The 21,948-nt window shown below is 40.2% G+C and overlaps 1 protein-coding gene across 1 annotated transcript in view; it reads left to right on the top strand.

The window, feature by feature from the left end:
* The first annotated feature begins 1,718 nt into the window (after positions 1 to 1,718).
* Positions 1,719 to 21,948, top strand: part of CSNK2A1 (casein kinase 2 alpha 1) — a 98,693-nt gene continuing 78,463 nt past the window's right edge. Inside the window, 1 exon segment of the mRNA XM_053700347.1 lies at positions 1,719 to 1,857. The gene's annotated coding sequence lies outside the window, so the exon portion shown is untranslated.

Below are 21,948 nucleotides of genomic sequence, written 5' to 3'. Positions count from 1 at the left end.
TACTAAGGGGCCCAAAGTGTGGCAAGAAAATATCCCCCACACCATTACACCACCACCACCAGCCTGAACTGTTGATACAAGGCAGGATGGATCCATGCTTTCATATTGTTTATGCCTAATTCTGACCCTATCATCTGAATATCGCAGCTGAAATCAAGACTCATCAGACCAGGGAATGTTTTTCCAATCTTCTATTGTCCAATTTTTATGAGCCTGTGCGAATTGCAGCCTCAGTTTCCTGTACTTAGCTGACAGGAGTGGCAAGTGCTTCAAGCTTCAATGTGTTGTGCGTTCAGAGATGTTATTCTGCCTACCATGGTTGTAACGAGTGGTTATTTGAGTTACTGTTGCCTTTCTATCATTTCGAACCAGTCTGCCCATTCTCCTTTGACATCAACAAGGCATTTTCGTCCACACAACTGCTGCTCACTGGATATTTTCTTTTTCTGACCATTCACCATAAACGCTAAAGATGGTTGTGCGTAAAAATCCAGTAGGTCAGCAGTTTTTTAAATACTTAGACCACAACCAACAACCATGCCATGTTCAAAGTCACTTAAATCCCCTTTCTTCCCCATTCTGATGGTCTGACCTCTGGTTAATTTTCGGAGTTCGGAGTAGCATTAACCAGCCACTCGTAATGAATTTGCCCCCTTACGGGCGCACGTTAAATTAGTGCTCCACTTGTAATCTAGTACTTAGGGTTTTATGTCTATTTAAATATATATTTTGCATGTAACACTTATTATAGAGTTTGCTAACACTGGTATGCAACATTTTTGTTTATACATTTTAAAGATTTATTTTTAGCAAATACGGTAATTAGCAGGCTACATCAATCTAACCTAGTAGCATTGTGAAATACTGTATGTCAACAGATGAAGCAAAAACCGGTGTGTAAAGATAAGTCTAGAGCAATAATAGATACTTTGAACCCAATCATCTCACTACCTTTCTGTTAGAATAAAATCCTTTTAGTGCTGGAACAGAATTCAGGCCCCTATACCATTTTCATATGGAAAGTATATGGTACTACAGTCAGAGCAAATAATTTAAAATACTAAAATAAGTTTTTATTTCAACTGTATATTACTATATATATTTTTTTGATATTATCTACATGTCCCCAAAATGTAAACATGCCAGCCAAGCAACACTCTATTTCCTGACATTTGAGTGTAATAAATAGTAACAGTACATTGTAGATTTTCTTGTGACTTGGGGGTGAATGAGAAAGGGTGAGGATATGTCGGACACTGACACACACCTCTTATCATATGTCACACCCCTATATTACTTTTTATTTGCACAAACACAGCTCTTACTAACAAACATATTTCTGCTTACACTGCCAGTGAGCGATTTACGATATATCCTGAGATTATTACTGCTCTCAGTGGATTCACTTCGATTTTCTGAAATTCAGGCAATGCAGAAAAAATAAATCCAATAAGAACTACATTTCCCGAAATGCCCTGGAACGCAACACGCATGTTTCATCCAGCTGCCGTATGACGCCATCTTGAGACTGGCAATTCTTTTCAGAAGGGGTCCTAGAAGACTCTCCTGAGTAAACAGGTTTCTTGATTATGTAGTGACGTTAGACATTTTATACTGTAATTTTCCGGTTATCCCTCGCTGTCACGTCTAGTACCTGCTATCTTTATGCGCCCTTACTAACTTTCCACTCACAATATGGCGCTTGCACTCCGCCCAGACCGACCACCGCAGCGGGCAAAGTGTATTTCCGCTTCCTATCAGCCTCGTTGTGGTCCCTGCGGCTGGCGGCTGTGTGGCTCCGCCATATTGTCTGTGTGATCCCGGCGGGAGCGGCGGCCGCGGAAGCGGGAGGAGCAGGTGCGGGTCAGTGTGAGGGCGGATTACCGGGCACAAAGGGTAGGAGAAGCAGTCGCCAGGTTAGCGGAAACGGTGTAGGCAGCTAATTAGAGTGCGGGAGACCGGGGAAAGTCGGGGGAGTGCGGGTGGATAAAGTCGGTAAACCGAGAACATTTCTATAATTAGAGGTTACAGAGGTATGAGCCATGCGTTGTTCGTAAAGATTAATAACGGCATTATGCTCTTGGTTAATTATTAAGGGTAGTATGGCGGGTCCTGTGTGGTGATCTTTAGGGGCACTAGCTAAGTCCAGTCTGTAGTGACTAACGGGGCGACATCCTTTAATTGTTAGGGGTTGATAGAGGCTTCACAGTTTCTGTACTGTCTATGTGGTTGATACTAGAGTCTTGTACCTATGGAGACTATTGGGGGCGATAGTGGACATTACTAGAGTGGCTTAATGAATGTTGGTTAACGTTAAGTTTCTAACCCTAACTATATGTGTCATAGTGGCCTCTCTTTCTGTGTCAAGTGTGTTGAGTAGTTGTGGGCATTTGTTCTGTAGTGGCTGGAGCCTCAAGTATGATCCTGTTCCTTTGGTGGCGTTGTGACCGAGGTCATTTGTTTTGATTATAGGAATTTAAATGTGGGTCCTTTTATTCAGTGGTGATTAAGAGCCACAGTGAGTATCTTTATGTTGTGGCTATTTCCTGTTAAGACTATTGGATGGATAATAGCACCATTCTCTGATTTTAGGGTGCTAGCTTGCCTATGATTATTAGGGAACGTCTGTTATTTTGATAAGTAATAATTGTGGCATCCTGGTTTTGAGTTGACTGAGGTTGATATTATTGGCACCTGTGATGGATATTGACTTTTGGTGGCATTTAGAAACATAAACTTATGGCTGTGATCACCAGGGTCTGTAGTGATTATTTGGCCAATATTGTAAAGCTTTTCTTGTAATAAGGGGAGATGGTGGTGTTTCAATGTTGCAGCTAAGGATATAGCCACGTCTTAGTATTGTAATAGTGAGGTGCTCATGTGCCTATGGTGGCTTTTATATGCAGTAATATTGGGGTATGTGTAAGTTTAGTTTTCTAAACGTTTGAGTTAGAGGATTCTGTCAATTTGGGCAATAGCAAGTGCTCTCTGAAAGTGTTTGTGGTCCAGTGGAAGTCTGAGGGCTGCTCCTGTTATGAACAAGGGCCTCTGTCTGCATTTTGGGGATGGAAATACTGTTCCCTTGCCTTTTGCTTGTAGGGGGTTAGTTGGGTTTTTGTGTCTGGGGTAATATTGGTAGCTTAATATTTAAAGGGACATTAAACACTTTGAGATGGTAATATACAATGATAAACTGTGTAAAAAAACAAAAAACCTCTACAATATACTTTCATTATTAATTTTGTCCCCTTTGCCTGTAATTCCATTCTTAAATCGTGAGCTTTTCAGTTCCTATTAGAAATGGATTTGCAGAACACTGTTATATTCCACACAGCCATTGGCTGCACATTCTATTGGTCTATTTAAAACTATCCCTAATTGGCCATAACAGAGAAGGTAACCTAAGTTACAACATGGCAGCTCCCATTGTTTTATAGACACTAAAACTTTACACTTCTTTTTAATATTTAAACTAATGAAACTTTAAAAAAATACATCCACATGTTATTCTCAGACTAATTTTCTTTAAATGCATCATTCTATCTAGCATTTATTTAGTGTTTAATGTCCCTTTAAGGTTAAAGTCTGCGTCCTGTGTTTATTATTGGGGGAGACAATTAGCTACATCATTCTATTGATTTATAAGTTGGCAATAGCTGGGTTCTTCCTGTGGCCAATAATATTTTCTGGTGGTGGCAGGTGAAAGCTGCATCCTGCATGGTGTGGTCATGGAGGCAGTCATATTGTGGTACATTGCATATGGTAATTATTGCTGGGCTGGTAGTATTACAACCCCCCCTTCACCATAGGCAGCTAAGTGGGTCTGTTTGCCTGTAATGGTTGAGTTTGTTACTGGTTCATTATAGGAATGCACTATGGGATGGTCCTTGCTGTTATATTTATGGGAGGTTAGTTTGGTGTCGTTCTGCCTGTCGGGTACAGTAGCTAGATTCATTTTCTCCCAGAGGCAGAACTTTTTTCACTTTCTGCGATGAGATTTTTTTAAATGGATAATTTTTCTGCAGGTTATTTTAAAATAAAATTCAATTTTAAATTAGGCAGTAAAGGCTGTGACACACTGCAAGCGGAGCGACGCGCAGCGTGTAGATGTGGCTGTGCGCTCTGTGTGTCCTGCCTTTTCATCTCTGAGCATTCTGCTGCGTCAGGACGCGTAGCTGAGCGCTCAGGGACGAAATAATTGAACTTTAGAAGCGACGCGGTGCGAAGCAGCTGCATCGCCTCGCGCTGCATCGCTTGCAGTGTGTCACAGCCTTAACACTAAAAGCACCTGTTCAGTTGCAGTGTGTTGATTTACTGGAGAATAAAGCAATTGTAAAAGTTTTATAATATATTGCAGCAGTTGAAAATTGGCTTGCAAATTACCTGCAGACAAAAAAAATAAAAATTAATCTAATAAATTTGTTTCCTTTTCTCTTGATCCAACATAGAAATGTAGTAATAAAAAAATGCATTGCTCATAAGAATGTCATTCAGAAAACACAGCTTTGCAGAGTGGGACAAGTTAGGGGGCTAAGAGCCAGTCAATACTGCATATCTGACTTTTCACTTCATACAGCACTTAGCTGTGGATGTGTTGTGTTAAAGGGATGGTAAACTCAGTATAGGGTGAATATGTTATAGGTATTATCAAATCGTATTAAACTGTCAACTGAAATTTCGCTATAAACATGAAATAGCCATTTACTTACAATTTCCAAATCAATAATATATCCGTTCCGTAAAATCGCCAGCCCACCGTGACGTCACATGGATTTACCCTGCCTGTGTCCAATCCTCTATCCAGTCGCTAGACAGGCTCTTTGCATTACAATTTTTGCGCATGCACCCTAACGATAAGTCCCAACAATCCTAACACCCAATCAACTTCATCAAAATACGTCTAAGAATTTGCGCGTGCACGGTCGATTTCACGCATGCGTCTTCAGTGTTTTTTTCACACGGCACTCTCGGCACTCGAAAGTAAGCACTGTATTGTATACTATTTTACAATACATTCCTTACTTGGAGTAGTCCCAGTAAGTACATCATACTAATTTCGATTGTCAATATGTTTGTTTACCAAAAAATTGTTTAAGAAAACCTTTGTGTTACTCATTAATTATTGAGATAGCTGTAATGCAATCCAGATATTATTCATAATTGATGCGCATGCGTCAACAATTAGAATATCATGAACGAGCAATGAGGGTGACGTAAGGAGAGGGTGGAGAGAGGACTAAGGACAGAGTGTGGTTACAGGCATGTAAGAGGGGCGGAGCAAACAGCTTACAAAAGATTAGGAAAATTGTTTAGAAATTAAATACTAAATTAAAAAAATAACTATGCGGTTTGATCATACATACCTATAGCAGTGTAAATATGCAAATTGATAAGAAAAAGAGTTTACCATCACTTTAAAGGGACACTCAGGTCAAATTAAACTTTAGTGATTCATATAGAGCATACAATTATAAACAACTTTCCTATTTACATCCATTAAAAAAATGTGCAGTCTCTTTATATTTACACTTTTTTTTTTTAGTCACCAGCTCCTCCTGAGCATGTGCAAGAATTCACAGAATATACGTATATGCTTTTGTGATTGGCTGATTTCTGTCACATGGTACAGGGGGAGTGGAAATAGACATAACTTTAAAATTTGTTTGAAAAACAAATCTAATACTTATTTGAAGTTCGGGCTAAGTGCTATTGCATTGTCTTTTTATCATGCATTTGTTGATTTAGCAAATCTGTTGTATTGACTGGTCCTTTAAGGGAAACTTACACAGTGCTGCCAGAGCAAAACTCTTTTTGAAGAGAACAACCTGATGTGGAGCAGCGCTGCAAAGTTAATGCCGTAATAGTTCCTGCATGTGTCCTGTTCTTTCTGCAGACATGCTGCATTTTCTGCGATGACATCTCAGATCACTGCATGTTCTGCCTTGGGGGTGGTGATTATTGAAAGGTGATAGCTGGTGGTGGAGAGAGTAGCTATGCCCTGTGTATGAGTTGTAGTGTCAAATGAAATTATTTGGCATTACAGTTTTTTATTGAAGATTTTCCTATCTGCTTCTCAGGATTCTTTTTGTTTACTCCACTTGCTGCTTTTCATGCTGTAATATTTCCTTACTGCAAGAACACAGAAGTGCAAAAGTCTGCAGCTTGCTGGGATTTGTAGTTCCCACGTTGGTGAAGTGGAGTTGTGGTAGGCCTCACTTAACAATAGCAGCTGACCTAATACTAGTATTTTCATTGCTCAGATATTTAGGTTCTTTTTTTTTTTTTTAATGCTCCATGGGCACACACTTTCATATATCAAAATTACTGGGCCCTATATTGTAGTGTTTTCCAGTTGATGGTAAATTCATGTTGCTTTATGATAGTTGAAACAACTTGGTATTTGTCCTTGGAGTACTTTTTTTCTTTTAGCACAGAATAACAGTAAATTACAATTACTGTGCATACATTTTGTTTTCTTCTTCTTCCCTGGCCTGACTAGTGTTCAGTGAGGCATTGCTATCACACACACACACACACACATATTTTGTGTAATTAAAATAAACTTTTGTATACTGTTCAGCGTTAATAGTTTAATGCTGGTTACTGCATTGACTGTTGGATTATTCTCCAAAAAACAGTTTTTGTGGCCACCTGAGATGCTACTCTTATTTGGTGCATGATTTATTTAGATTTGGGTTTTTTTAAAACTATATTGGGAGAAAATTTGAATTTTAGAATCCACCTGTACAATATTTAAGATCCAGGGAATGCGTTGAATTCTTTGGATGTATGTAGATTTCTAAAATGCAGGGTGCAGCAACAGAAATTTTTTTTTTTAACCCCATTATCAGAGAATAGTTTATGGATGAGCCAGTAAAATATTTAGACAGTAAGCAATGGCTTCTGAGATTTTTCAAGCACTGGTCGGTCTATGGAAGGATTTGAAGGTTAACAATCTGTCATTAATATTAGCTCCCCCCCCCGTCTCAATGATGCTAAGGAGTAGAATGCATGAACATGTCAACTAAAATATTAATTTAAAATACATTATTTGGCACCATTGCACCATCACAAACATTTTAACTTAGGCATAGGGGCAGATTTATCAATCTGCAAGCGTACAGGATTCACATGTTGTGAACCTGCCTGCATTTGATTGCAGATTGGGGGAGCTTTTGTTCCCCAGATTTAACATTGCACGGGCGAACGCTTGTGCAATGCCGCCTACCCTCACGCAACCAATAGCGTAAGAGTAAGGCTTGTAAATCACCCTGGTCGAATGTATCTGTTGGTTTTTATCCACCAACTCCAGATTGGCAAGAGTTTATGAAGTAGTGTTTTAAACTCAGAATTCCCCTTAAAGGGATATTAAACTCTTTGAGATGGTAACATAAAATTATAAATCATGTGTTTTGTATATATGTATATCATTTTCTAACCCCCCCCCCCTTTCCTGTAATTCCATTCTGAAATTGTTTTTGTTCCTGTTAGAAATAGAAGTGCAGGACACTGTTATTGGCTGCACAGTCTAGTGACCTTTTTATAACTGTCCCTAATTAGCCACAGCAGAGAAAGTAACCTAAGTTACAACATGGCAGCTCCCATTGTTTTATAGACACAAACTTTACTCTTATTTTCTCTATTTAATCAACTAATGAAACTTTAAAAAAATCATCTACATGTTATTCTCAGACTAATCTTTTCTTTGCATCATTCTATGTAGCATTTATTTAATGTCCCTTTTTAAGCGGACAGTAAACCTAAAATGCTCTATTCTGTTGTAGAATTGAAACCATTTACTTTTAAAGTGTTTCAGTCCATGCAGAGTGGTTAAATGCATAGTAAACATGAATTTAAAAATTGCAGCGTTGAATTTTGTTCTAATAACCCACATGACCCCAATTTTAAGTCTTCTTCAATTCTTAGGTTTATATCTCATGCCTCCCCCCCTTTTAAAAAAAAATAATAAATATAAATTTAAATGATCAGCAAGTGGTTGTGCAAGGGGCACACGCTGAAGAGAACATTTGCAGGTAGATATAAACCTGCTAAGAACTGAAGATTTTAGTCCTTTTTAGGGCTTAAGGTGGGTTATTAGCACTAATTAATGCCTGTAATTTTTAAATGTTTACTACCTCTTTAAATACATAGTCGTATGTTCCTGTGCTACACTACTTACAGATGAGAATGCAGCTGGGATGAGCAAAGTAGCAGCAGACATATGATGATACTCAAGTCATTTGCAGTATCTTTATTTGGTACAGATTGGTGGTATTCCAGTAATGCAACTTTTTAAACTCATTTAAAAATTGTTAAACGCAGTCAAGCACGTAGTAAGTGTAATTTATTTAAAAATAAAGACAAATTCACTAGAGTGCCCCTTTAACCCTTTGAGTGCTAAGCACTTTCCCACCTGGGTGCTAAGCTGGATTTGATGGTTTTTTGGTTTAATTTTTTTTTTAAAAATATATATTTTAATATTTTTTATTTTTTTTAAAGATCCCCAAGACTTACACCGTTGGAAAGGTTAGGCGTTTACCTTTCCAACTTGGGGGTCTGTAGCTGCTTAGATGCCGTAGATACAGGCTTCTAAGCAGCATGTCCCATTTCCCTATACTGTCTATTGTATTTTTTTAAATAAAGTTGCGTCATTGCGCATGACGTCAAGCCCCGGCGATGCCTGTCACTATGCAGGCCAGATCAGCGGGTGGGAGTCCCCTGATCTCCCTCAAGGTGGGAGAGTGCTAGCGACGGCTCTGAGCCAATTTGCGACGGCTCAGACATCGTTGGCACTCATGGGGTTAAAGGGACATGAAACACATTTTTTTTTTATCTTGATTTAGAAAGAGCATACAATTTTAAACAACTCACCAAATTAGTCCTTTTTAAGTTGCTTCATTCTCTTGATATCCTTTGTTTAAAAGCATATTTAAATAGGCTCAGTAGCTGCTGATTGGTGGCTGCACATATATTCCTTGTGTGATTGGCTCACCCATGTGCATTTCTATTTCTTCAACAAAGGATACCTTCAGAATGAAGCAATATTAGATGATAAAAGTAAATTGGAATGTTTAAAATTGTATTCTATCTGAATATCATGAGACAGTAATTTACCATTCAAATGTGGATTGTTTTCCAATTCTCCCCACTCCCTTAGACTTGAGCATAGCTATTTTCCTAGTCCTATTATATACAACACAATAATTGCTTAGATCATTGCATTGGCCCGAGATCAGATTTAAATAATCTTCTGCAGTGGAGATAAGATATACATACTGAAGAGTCTTTTGAAAGAGTGTATCCTTGGACTACTCTGAAATTGCTAAACCTGCAAATTTTACTAGCAAAATAAATTCTAAAACCTGCAAATCTTTACTGATGTAGTGCTTAATTATGTCACTTTAGTGTTTTTGCTTTGAAAACAACCTGTGTATGCCTTTCATACGTATGAAGGTTCCCCCCCCCCCCCCCCTTCATTGAGTAAAATTGTCACATTAGACCAGTGGTTCTCAACCTAAGTGACCTCAAGGCCCGGTAAGATTTAGCCGGACCTGTCCAGGGCCCGGTAAGCATCGGGAGTGGGTTGGAGTAGGTTCGGAAGAAATCTATATTAATAAATGTGTGTGTATATATATATATATATGTGTGTGTATATGTAATAATTAATTTGTGTCAGTGGGATCCATATAAATATCCCACTGACACCATTGAATTATCATATAATTAACTCACTGTAAACTACACACACACACACACTCGTGTCAGGTTGTTTATACATACACATTGGTGTCAGTGGCCGTAATTATGTCATTGGTGTCAGTGGACTTACCTGTGAGCCGATGCTTCCCGCTCTGCACACCATCCACCGCTACTACCCGCTCACAGTGCGTCGCCAACCGCTACCCGCTCACAGTGCGCGGTGGCACTCTGACAGGCCCATCCGAAATATCGGAAATATGTAAAGGCGATCCTGTCAGAGCGAGTGTCTAGAGGCTATGTCGGGTCGCGGCCCACCAGTAGGGCCGTCGCAGCCCGGCTGTTGAGAAACACTGCATTAGACTGATCTGTCAATTTCTGAAAATGTGGAAAGCATGTTCCTGTGGTAGATTTTGGTGTTTAGAGGTTTTATACTTGGGTTATATCCATTCCAAAATCTGCCCTTGTGCCCCTGTACATTTTTCGAAAATATATTGTTTAACCCCTTATCGACAGAGGTTGGTGTAAGGGGGTTACAGAGTGTGGCTATAGCTGAAACTATTGCCCAATACCACACTATTGTTAAATATCTACTAGGGAGGCATCTAGTAATAGTGCATCTTGCCACTTTTGCCAACACCCTTACTATTACAGGGTTAAAAGCCGTTTAATGACATGCAAACTACAGGGAACGTTTGTCTCGTTTAAGGGGCCTAAAACCCTACAATTTTTTTTTTGATGACTCCATTTATAGAATGTTTTTTGCACAAATTTTCATTGAATTAATTTGCTAAATTATGCAATTTGAATAGCTTACGTAACAGTTATAAATAACAGAAAATATATTATTGCTCAATATTACACTGCCTCCGCCCGGCCACTTTATCATGCAACCCGGCTACATCATAACGTCACCCCGCTAACAACATTTTCTGTTAAAGTGAAGGTCAATTTTTATGAGTTAGTGCCCGGTTTTTAATAATCCTATTAAAAACAAGGGCACTTTAATCAAAATTGACATTTCACTTTTCTTCAAAAACTTGCCTTTTAATCCTGACAGCCGCTGCAGCGCTCCCTCCGCCCGTCGCAAGCCCTCTTTGCCGGTCCAAAATGATGAATCCGGCTTCCTCCAATCACAGGGTTGCCTCAGGCCATGATTTCTCCGGGGGGGGGGGGGGGGGGGGGGGGGGGGCGTGATTGGAGGAAGCAGGATTCGTCACTTTTGATGTATGAAGAGGCTTCCGACGGCCGGGGGAATCGCTGGAGCGGCTGTCAGGATTAAAAGCCAAGTTTTTGAAGAAAACGAGTGAAATGTCAATTTTGATAAATTGAAGTGCCCTTGTTTTTAATATTATTAAAAACCGGGCACTAATTCATCGAAATTGACCTTCACTTTAAATTTTGTTGAAAAGCATACCTAGGTAGTCTCATGAGCAAGCAATGCTGGGAGCTGGCTACTCATTGGTAGCTGCTCATATGTGCTTCTCATTGGCTCACCCAATATATTCAGATAGCTCCCAATAGTGCATTGCTGCAACTTTAACAAAGGATACCAAGAGAATGAAGCAAATTTGATAATAGAAGTAAATTGTAAAGTTGTTTAATATTGTGTGTTTTTTATTAAAAACCGGGCACTAATTCATCAAAATGGACCTTCACTTTAAGGTTTGTTTAAAAAAATAAATAAAAAAAAATCCTCCGTTAGGGATTTGATCACTGATTTATAGTAGTTACTGTGGGATAATTGGTAATATTAGAACCTTTAGTAAATGCTAGTTCTTTTCGGTTTAATGAGATTTTTTTGTTGGCCATTTCTTTAATTCTTTGGGGTTCTTACTATCGCCAATAAGCCTACAGGATCCTAGTATTATCCTTATCCCATAGAATCACAGAAAAAAGGTCTATAGGAACACTGCTTTATCCTGGAACTACATAGTCACCATTTACATTACTGAAGGAACGTCTTGCTGTCAGCAATAGACCCAGAGAATCATGTGATCTCAATAGGTCTAAGTTTTGGGGGAAAACAATTGTATTTCTGTTATAGTTATTGACAAAATGTTGGAGCTGTTGGTGACTATTAGAATAACTACTTTTGGAGAGTACTATTTCATAAGGATATTTGTGTTTGTGGGGTACTCTTCAGTTTGAATTTGGTGTAGGAATATAATTGTTCTGTTCCTTATGGGGTTTTTTTTTTGGGGGGGGTAACAATCTATAAATTTCTCCAACATTGGTGTGTCCGGTCCACGGTGTCATCCTTACTTGTGGGAATATCTCTTCCCCAACAGGAAATGGCAAAGAGTCCCAGCAAAGCTGGCCATATAGTCCCTCCTAGGCTCCGCCCACCCCAGTCATTCTCTTTGCCGTTGCACAGGCAACATCTCCACGGAGATGGTTAAGAGTTTTTTGGTGTTTAAATTTAGTTTTTATTCTTCTATCAAGTGTTTGTTATTTTAAAATAGTGCTGGTATGTACTATTTACTCTGAAACAGAAAAGGATGAAGATTTCTGTTTGTGAGAGGAAGATGATTTTAGCAGACAGTAACTAAAATCGATTGCTGTTTCCACATAGGACTGTTGAGATGAAGTAACTTCAGTTGGGGGAAACAGCAGACTTTTCTGCTTAAGGTATGACTAGCCATATTTCTAACAAGACCATGTAATGCTGGAAGGCTGTCATTTCCCCTCATGGGGACCGGTAAGCCATTTTCTTAGTCAAACAAACAGAATAAAGGGCTTAATATGGGCTATAAAACTGGTAGACACTTTTATGGGCTAAATTGATTGCTTTATTTGGGCATTTTATTCATATTTATGCTGACAATTCGCATTTATAAACTTGGGGAACGTTTATTAAACGGCAGGCACTATGTTAGACACCTTTTCCAATCAGGGGGCCTTCCTAGTTGTAGACTGAGCCTCATTTTCGCGCCATTACTGCGCAGTTGTTTTTTGAGAGCAGGGCATGCAGATGCATGTGTGAGGATCTGAAATTTGCTGGAAAAGCTTCTAGAAGGCGTCAATTGGTATCTTATTCCCCTCTGTGCTTGGTTAGGTCTCAGCAAAGGCTATAGCTGGGACTGTATAGGGGTTAAATTTGTAAACGGCTCCGGTTCCGTTATTTTAAGGGTTAAAGCTCTGAAATTTGGTGTGCAATACTCTTAATGCTTTAAGACACTGTGGTGAAATTTTTGGTAATTTTTGAACAATTCCTTCATACTTTTTCACATATTCAGTAATAAAGTGTTTTCTGTTTAAAATTTAAAGAGACAGTAACGGTTTTGTTTTAAAACGTTTTTTGTGCTTTGACAAGTTTAAGCCTGTTTAACATGTCTGTGCCTTCGGATAAGCTATGTTCTATATGTATGAAAGCCAATGTGTCTCCCCATTTAAATTTATGTGATAATTGTGCCATAGCGTCCAAACAAAGTAAGGACAGTACTGCCACAGATAATGAAATTGCCCAAGATGATTCCTCAGATGAGGGGAGTAAACATGATACTACATCATCTCCTACTGTGTCTACACCAGTTTTGCCCACACAGGAGGCCCCTAGTACATCTAGCGCGCCAATGCTTATTACCATGCAACAATTAACGGCTGTAATTGATAACTCCATAGCAAATATTTTATCCAAAATGCCTACTTATCAGAGAAAGCGCGATTGCTCTGTTTTAAACACTGAAGAGCAGGAGGGCGCTGATAAATAATTGTTCTGTCATACCCTCACACCAATCTGAAGGGGCCATGAGGGAGGTTTTGTCAGATGGGGAAATTTCAGATTCAGGAAAAATTTCTCAACAAGCTGAACCTGATGTTGTGACATTTAAATTAGAACATCTCCGCGCACTGCTTAAGGAGGTGTTATCTACTCTGGATGATTGTGACAACTTGGTCATTCCAGAGAAATTATGCAAGATGGACAAGTTCCTAGAGGTTCCGGTGCACCCCGAAGCTTTTCCTATACCCAAGCGGGTGGCGGACATAGTAAATAAGGAGTGGGAAAAGCCCGGCATACCTTTTGTTCCCCCCCCTATATTTAAGAAATTATTTCCTATGGTCGACCCCAGAAAGGACTTATGGCAGACAGTCCCTAAGGTCGAGGGGGCAGTTTCTACTCTAAACAAACGCACTACTATTCCTATCGAAGATAGTTGTGCTTTCAAAGATCCTATGGATAAAAAATTGGAGGGTTTGCTTAAAAAGATTTTTGTACAGCAAGGTTACCTTCTACAACCCATTTCGTGCATTGTTCCTGTCACTACAGCAGCGTGGTTCTGGTTCGAGGAACTAGAAAACTCGCTTAGTAGAGAGACTCCATATGAGGAGGTTATGGACAGAGTTCACGCACTTAAGTTGGCTAACTCTTTTATTTTAGATGCTGCTTTGCAATTAGCTAGATTAGCAGCGAAAAATTCAGGGTTTGCTATCGTGGCGCGCAGAGCGCTTTGGCTAAAGTCTTGGTCAGCGGATGTGTCATCCAAGACAAAATTGTTTAACATCCCTTTCAAAGGTAAAACTCTATTTGGACCAGAATTGAAAGAGATTATTTCAGACATCACTGGGGGAAAGGGCCACGCCCTTCCACAAGATAGGCCTTTCAAGGCCAAAAATAAGTCTAATTTTCGTTCCTTTCGCAATTTCAGGAACGGACCGGCCTCTAATTCTGCATCCTCTAAGCAAGAGGGTAATGCCTCACAACCCAAACCAGCCTGGAAACCGATGCAAGGCTGGAACAAGGGTAAGCAGGCCAAGAAGCCTGCCGCTGCTAACAAAACAGCATGAAGGAGTAGCCCCCGATCCGGGACCGGATCTAGTGGGGGGCAGACTCTCTCTCTTTGCTCAGGCTTGGGCAAGAGATGTTCAGGATCCCTGGGCGCTAGAAATAGTTTCTCATGGTTATCTCCTGGAATTCAGGGAACTACCCCCAAGGGGAAGGTTCCACATGTCTCACTTATCCTCAAACCAAATAAAGAGACAGGCGTTCTTACATTGTGTAGAAGACCTGTTAAAGATGGGAGTGATACACCCAGTTCCAATAAAGGAACAAGGAATGGGATTTTATTCCAATCTGTTCGTAGTTCCCAAAAAAGAGGGAACTTTCAGACCAATTTTGGATTTGAAGATCCTAAACAAATTTCTCAGGGTACCATCGTTCAAGATGGTAACCATTCGTACGATTCTACCCACTATCCAGGAAAGTCAATTTATGACTACCGTGGATCTAAAGGATGCGTACCTACTTATTCCTATCCACAAAGAACATCATCAGTTCCTAAGGTTTGCTTTTCTGGACAAGCATTACCAGTTTGTGGCACTCCAAATCGGGTTAGCCACTGCTCCAAGGATTTTCACAAAGGTACTAGGGTCCCTTCTAGCGGTTCTAAGACCGAGGGGCATTGCAGTAGTACCTTACTTGGACGACATTCTAATACAAGCGTTGTCTCTGTCAAAAGCAAAGGCTCATACAGACATCGTTCTGGCCTTTCTCAGATCACACGGATGGAAGGTGAACATAGAAAAAAGTTCTCTGTCTCCGTCGACAAGAGTTCCCTTCTTGGGAACAATAATAGATTCCTTAGAAATGAGGATTTTTCTGACAGAGGTCAGAAAGTCAAAACTTCTAAGCACTTGTCAAGTTCTTCTTTCTGTTCCTCGTCCTTCCATAGCGCAGTGCATGGAAGTAGTAGGGTTGATGGTTGCAGCAATGGACATAGTTCCTTTTGCACAAATTCATCTAAGACCATTACAACTGTGCATGCTCAAACAGTGGAATGGGGACTATACAGACTTGTCTCCAATGATTCAAGTCGATCAGAAGACCAGAGATTCACTCCGTTGGTGGCTGACCCTGGACCATCTGTCCCAGGGAATGAGCTTCCGCAGACCAGAGTGGGTCATTGTCACGACCGACGCCAGTCTAGTGGGCTGGGGTGCGGTCTGGGAATCCCTGAAAGCTCAGGGTCTATGGTCTCGGGAAGAGTCTCTTCTCCCGATAAACATTCTGGAACTGAGAGCGATATTCAATGCTCTCAGGGCTTGGCCTCAACTAGCAATCATCAGGGGGGAACAAGGAGTTCCCTTGCGATGAAAGAAGTGACCAAAATAATTCAATGGGCGGAGGATCACTCCTGCCACCTGTCTGCGATCCACATCCCAGGTGTGGAAAACTGGGAGGCGGATTTTCTGAGTCGTCAGACATTCCATCCGGGGGAGTGGGAACTCCATCCGGAGATCTTTGCCCAAATAACTCAATTATGGGGCATTCCAGACATGGATCTGATGGCGTCTCGTCAGAACTTCAAGGTTCCTTGCTACGGGTCCAGATCCAGGGATCCCAAGGCGACTCTAGTAGATGCACTAGTAGCACCTTGGACCTTCAACCTAGCTTATGTGTTTCCACCGTTTCCTCTCATTCCCAGGCTGGTAGCCAGGATCAATCAGGAGAGGGCCTCGGTGATCTTGATAGCTCCTGCGTGGCCACGCAGGACTTGGTATGCAGACCTGGTGAATGTCATCGGTTCCACCATGGAAGCTACCTTTGAGACAGGACCTTCTTGTTCAGGGTCCATTCGAACATCCAAATCTGGTCTCCCTCCAGCTGACGGCTTGGAGATTGAACGCTTGATTCTATCGAAGCGTGGGTTTTCAGATTCTGTGATAGATACTCTGGTTCAGGCCAGAAAACCGGTAACTAGAAAGATTTACCATAAAATATGGAAAAGATATATCTGTTGGTGTGAATCCAAAGGATTCCCATGGAATAAGATAAAAATTCCTAAGATTCTCTCCTTTCTACAAGAAGGTTTGGAGAAAGGATTATCTGCAAGTTCTCTAAAGGGACAGATCTCTGCTTTATCTGTCTTACTACACAAAAGACTGGCAGCTGTGCCAGATGTTTTGTTCAGGCTCTGGTTAGGATCAAGCCTGTTTACAGACCTTTGACTCCTCCCTGGAGTCTAAATCTATTTCTTTCAGTTCTTCAAGGGGTTCCGTTTGAACCTTTACATTCCATAGATATTAAGTTACTGTCTTGGAAAGTTTTGTTTTTGGTTGCTATTTCTTCTGCTAGAAGAGTTTCAGAGTTATCTGCTCTGCAGTGTTCTCCGCCCTATCTGGTGTTCCATGCAGATAAGGTGGTTTTGCGTACTAAGCCTGGTTTTCTTCCTAAGGTTGTTTCTAACAAAAATATTAACCAGGAGATAGTTGTACCTTTATGTCCGAATCCAGTTTCAAAGAAGGAACGTTTGTTACATAATTTGGACGTAGTCCGTGCTCTAAAATTCTATTTAGAGGCTACAAAAGATTTCAGACAAACATCTTCCTTGTTTGTTGTTTATTCTGGTAAAAGGAGAGGTCAAAAAGCGACTTCTACCTCTTTCCTTTTGGCTTAAAAGCATCATCCGATTGGCTTATGAGACTGCCGGACGGCAGCCTCCTGAAAGAATCACAGCTCACTCCACTAGGGCTGTGGCTTCCACATGGGCCTTCAAGAACGAGGCTTCTGTTGACCAGATATGTAAGGCAGCGACTTGGTCTTCACTGCACACTTTTGCCAAATTTTACAAATTTGATACTTTTGCTTCTTCGGAGGCTATTTTTGGGAGAAAGGTTTTGCGAGCCGTGGTGCCTTCCGTTTAGGTAACCTGATTTGCTCCCTCCCTTCATCCGTGTCCTAAAGCTTTGGTATTGGTTCCCACAAGTAAGGATAACGCCGTGGACCGGACACACCAATGTTGGAGAAAACAGAATTTATGCTTACCTGATAAATTACTTTCTCCAACGGTGTGTCCGGTCCGTGGCCCGCCCTGGTTTTTTAATCAGGTCTGATGAATTATTTTCAATAACTACAGTCACCACGGTACCATATGGTTTCTCCTATATATTTCCTCCTGTCCGTCGGTCGAATGACTGGGGTGGGCGGAGCCTAGGAGGGACTATATGGCCAGCTTTGCTGGGACTCTTTGCCATTTCCTGTTGGGGAAGAGATATTCCCACAAGTAAGGATGACGCCGTGGACCGGACACACCGTTGGAGAAAGTAATTTATCAGGTAAGCATAAATTCTGTTTTTTAAGAAGGCATTGACCCTTTTTTTCTAAAAATTTCCTTTGCGTCAAGTCATTTTATCCATTCTATTTTCCAAAGCTAGCAATTGGTCTATTACTATGATTGCTGGCCAAAAGTAATGGGCAACTAGTATTAAGTTCTGTATGTGCAACATCAGTCCTCCAAAAGTCCTCAAAATTGTACCATGAAACATGTTGTAGGACCATAAAACTATTAAAGGGAAAGTGGATTAGGTGAGGAAAGGCTTGTTAACAGGGAGCACAGGTTTTCTTCTTGTGTGATTTAGATCCATTTTATGGAAAGAATATCCAAATGTAATCCCTACCTCCTAGTGGAAAAAAATAGTTAGTTGCACATTTCTACACTTGACCGACAGTTAAAGGGACATTCCAGTCACAACTGAAATGCATGTAGATCAATTACATCTTTGAATAGAAACTTATTTGCAATATACAGTACATACATTGGCAAAAATGCTTCTAGTAAAAGTTATCACTGTTTTAGTGTCAGCGTTTTTCCCTGCACGTGAAGCATAACTACAGATCCTCAGTGCCCCAGCATTTTTAATACTGCAGCTACTCAGAAAGCCAGTGGGGCTTGTATTATGTAATCAATTAACAAATTGAGTAATTACCAGATAGTACAAGCACCTTTAGGCTCTCTGAGCAAGAGCTGTTTAAAATTCTGGTGCACAGTGCATACTTAAATACCCTTTGGAAACAGCTATAGCTTTTATTAGAACCATTTTTGCTAATACATGTATATTACAAAAATGCTTCAATTCCAAACTGAAATGCATCCATGTAAATTCCAATTTTGGCTGTAATGTCCCTTTAACTACAGAGCATAGTTCTTGTGTGGAAGTTTGCATGTAATTTTTTATTTTTCCCTGTGCTGTGAATGAAAATAGGTTCTTGTGATTCTGACTATGAAATCTTGTGATAACATGGTCTGATGTGTGTCCTGCTCATTGTCCCTTTCATGATTCAGATAGAGCATGACATTTTAAGCAACTTTCTAATTTACTCATATTATCAATTAATCTTCGTTCTCTTTGTATCTTTATTTTAAAATCAGAAATGTAAATCTTAAAACTTTAAGTTTAGAGTCCCTTTAAGGTAAAATAACATAAGTGCAAAAAAGAAAATTATTTAATGCTTTAGAGCAGGGCTCGACGGAGCCAGGTAGCCACTGGCTCCTACAATTGTACTTCTGGCACCTGTCTGGCTCCTAAAAGTATGACTGGCTACTTAATAGTCTTATTGGCTTCTAAATTCTTAAAAAAAAAAAAATCGTCAACCCCTGCTTAAAGGGCCACTGTAAGTAAATATTTTCTATGCCTGTTACTAACTACCCCAAATACGCTTTTTATCAATAGCATTTCATTAACATATCTCTACCGTATATAAGAAATCTTGTCTGCAAATTTAATTGTTTTCCAAACCCACTCCGTGGGTATCCTATGCTCTGTACCAATCCGTTTACAATACCTAGGTTTCAAAATGGCGCTTTAAACACAGTTATTGGTTTAAGTATTTGGAACATGCAGTGCTGAAAATAGTGGGCAGGATAACGTGACATCATCGGCGAATAAAAGATATAACTTTTAGAACGTTATGAAACTTCGTTTTGGAGAAAATATAGGTCAGTAGGTTTTAATTAATGTTTATTAACTTTAATATGCTAGTTGTTTAGCTTAAAAATTATAACAGAAAGTAATCCTTTAAGAGCGACACTGTTTAATGCATGGTTTAACACACAGGCTACTCCAGGGCAGCAATGTACTATATGAACATATGTGGTGGTGAAGATGCATGCTCTTTCTGATTCATGAAAGTTTAGTGCAGTGCTTGACAAATCTGTTTTAAAAAAATAGGAGCCAGATATATTTCTCTTAAGTGTATCCAGTCCACGGATTATCCATTACTTGTGGGATATTCTCCTTCCCAACAGGAAGTTGCAAGAGGATCACCCACAGCAGAGCTGCTATATAGCTCCTCCCCTCACTGTCATATCCAGTCATTCTCTTGCAACTCAACAGATGGAGGTCGTAAGAGGACTGTGGTGTTTTATACTTAGTTTATTTCTTCAATCAAAAGTGTTATTTTTAAATGGTACCGGAGTGTACTGTTTATCTCAGGCAGTATTTAGAAGAAGAATCTGCCTGCGTTTTCTATGATCTTAGCAGAAGTAACTAAGATCCTTTGCTGTTCTCACATATTCTGAGGAGTGAGGTAACTTCAGAGGGGGAATAGCGTGCAGGTTTTCCTGCAATAAGGTATGTGCAGTTAAAATATTTTTCTAGGGATTGAATTTGCTAGAAAATGCTGCTGATACCGAAGTAATGTAAGTAAAGCCTTAAATGCAGTGATAGCGACTGGTATCAGGCTTATTAATAGAGATGCATACTCTTATAAAAATGTATTTTAAAACGTTTGCTAGCATGTTTAATCGTTTTTTATATATGTTTGGTGATAAAACTTATTGGGGCCTAGTTTTTTCCACATGGCTGGCTTGAATTTTGCCTAGAAACAGTTCCTGGAGGCTTTCCACTGTTATAATATGAGTGGGAGGGGCCTATTTTAGCGCTTTTTTTGCGCAGCAAAAATTACAGAAAGACATCCAGCTTCTTCCTGCATGATCCAGGACTTCTCTGAAGGGCTCAAAAGGCTTCAAAAGTCGTATTGAGGGAGGTAAAAAGCCACAGAGCTGTGGCAGTTGTTGTGACTGTTTAAAAAAACGTTTTTGTCATTTGTTCCGTTTTTGGTATTAAGGGGTTAATCATCCATTTGCAAGTGGGTGCAATGCTCTGCTAACTTGTTACATACGCTGTAAAAATTTCGTTGGTGTAACTGCCTTTTTTCACTGTTATTTAAAATTTTGACAATTTGTGTTTCTTAAAGGCGCAGTAACGTTTTTTTTATATTGCTTGTAAACTTGTTTTAAGTGTTTTCCAAGCTTGCTAGTTTCATTGCTAGTCTGTTTAAACATGTCTGATACAGAGGAACCTACTTGTTCATTATGTTTGAAAGCCATGGTGGAGCCCCATAGGAGAATGTGTACTAAATGTATTGATTTCACCTTAAACAGTAAAGATCAGTCTTTATCTATAAAAGAATTATCACCAGAGGGTTCTGTCGAGGGGGAAGTTATGCCGACTAACTCTCCCCACGTGTCAGACCCTTCGCCTCCCGGTCAAGGGACGCACGCTAATATGGCGCCAAGTACATCAGGGACGCCCATAGCGATTACCTTGCAGGACATGGCTGCAATCATGAATAATACCCTGTCAGAGGTATTATCTAGATTGCCTGAATTAAGAGGCAAGCGCGATGGCTCTGGGGTTAGGAGAGATGCAGAGCGCGCAAATGCTGTAAGAGCCATGTCTGATACTGCGTCACAGTATGCAGAACATGAGGACAGAGAGCTTCAGTCTGTGGGTGACATCTCTGACTCAGGGAAACCTGATTCAGAGATTCCTAATTTTAAATTTAAGCTTGAGAACCTCCGTGTATTGCTTGGGGAGGTATTAGCTGCTCTGAATGACTGTAACAGTTGCAATTCCAGAGAAATTGTGTAGGCTGGATAGATACTATGCGGTGCCGGTGTGTACTGCCGTTTTTCCTATACCTAAAAGGCTTATAGAAATTATTAGCAGAGAGAGGGATAGACCCGGTGTGCCCTTTTCCCCACCTCCTATATTAAGAAAAATGTTTCCAATAGACGCCACTACACGGGACTTATGGCAGACGGGTCCCTAAGGTGGAGGGAGCAGTTTCTACTTTGGCAAAGCGTACCACAATCCTGGTTGAAGACGGTTGTGCTTTTTCAGATTCAATGGATAAAAAAATTGGAGGTTTACCTTAAGAAAATGTTTATTCAACAACATTTTATTTTACAGCCCCTTGCATGCATTGCGCCTGTCACTGCTGCGGCGGCATTCTGGTTTGAGGCCCTGGAAGAGGCCATCCGTACAGCGCCATTGGATGAAATTATTGACAAGCTTAGAACGCTTAAGCTAGCTAACTCATTTGTTTCTGATGCCATTGTTCATTTGACTAAACTAACGGCTAAGAATTCCGGATTCGCCATCCAGGCGCGTAGGGCGCTATTAACCCCTTAAGGACCAGCGACGTACCCTGTATGTCGCTGGCCTTTTTTTGGGACTTGATTGTTTTAT

Source organism: Bombina bombina, chromosome 1 (genome assembly GCF_027579735.1).
Source record: "Bombina bombina isolate aBomBom1 chromosome 1, aBomBom1.pri, whole genome shotgun sequence".
In the NCBI taxonomy this organism is placed as follows: Eukaryota; Metazoa; Chordata; class Amphibia; order Anura; family Bombinatoridae; genus Bombina; species Bombina bombina.
Note: the sequence above shows the minus strand (reverse complement) of the source record. Positions and strands in the feature narration are given on the sequence as shown.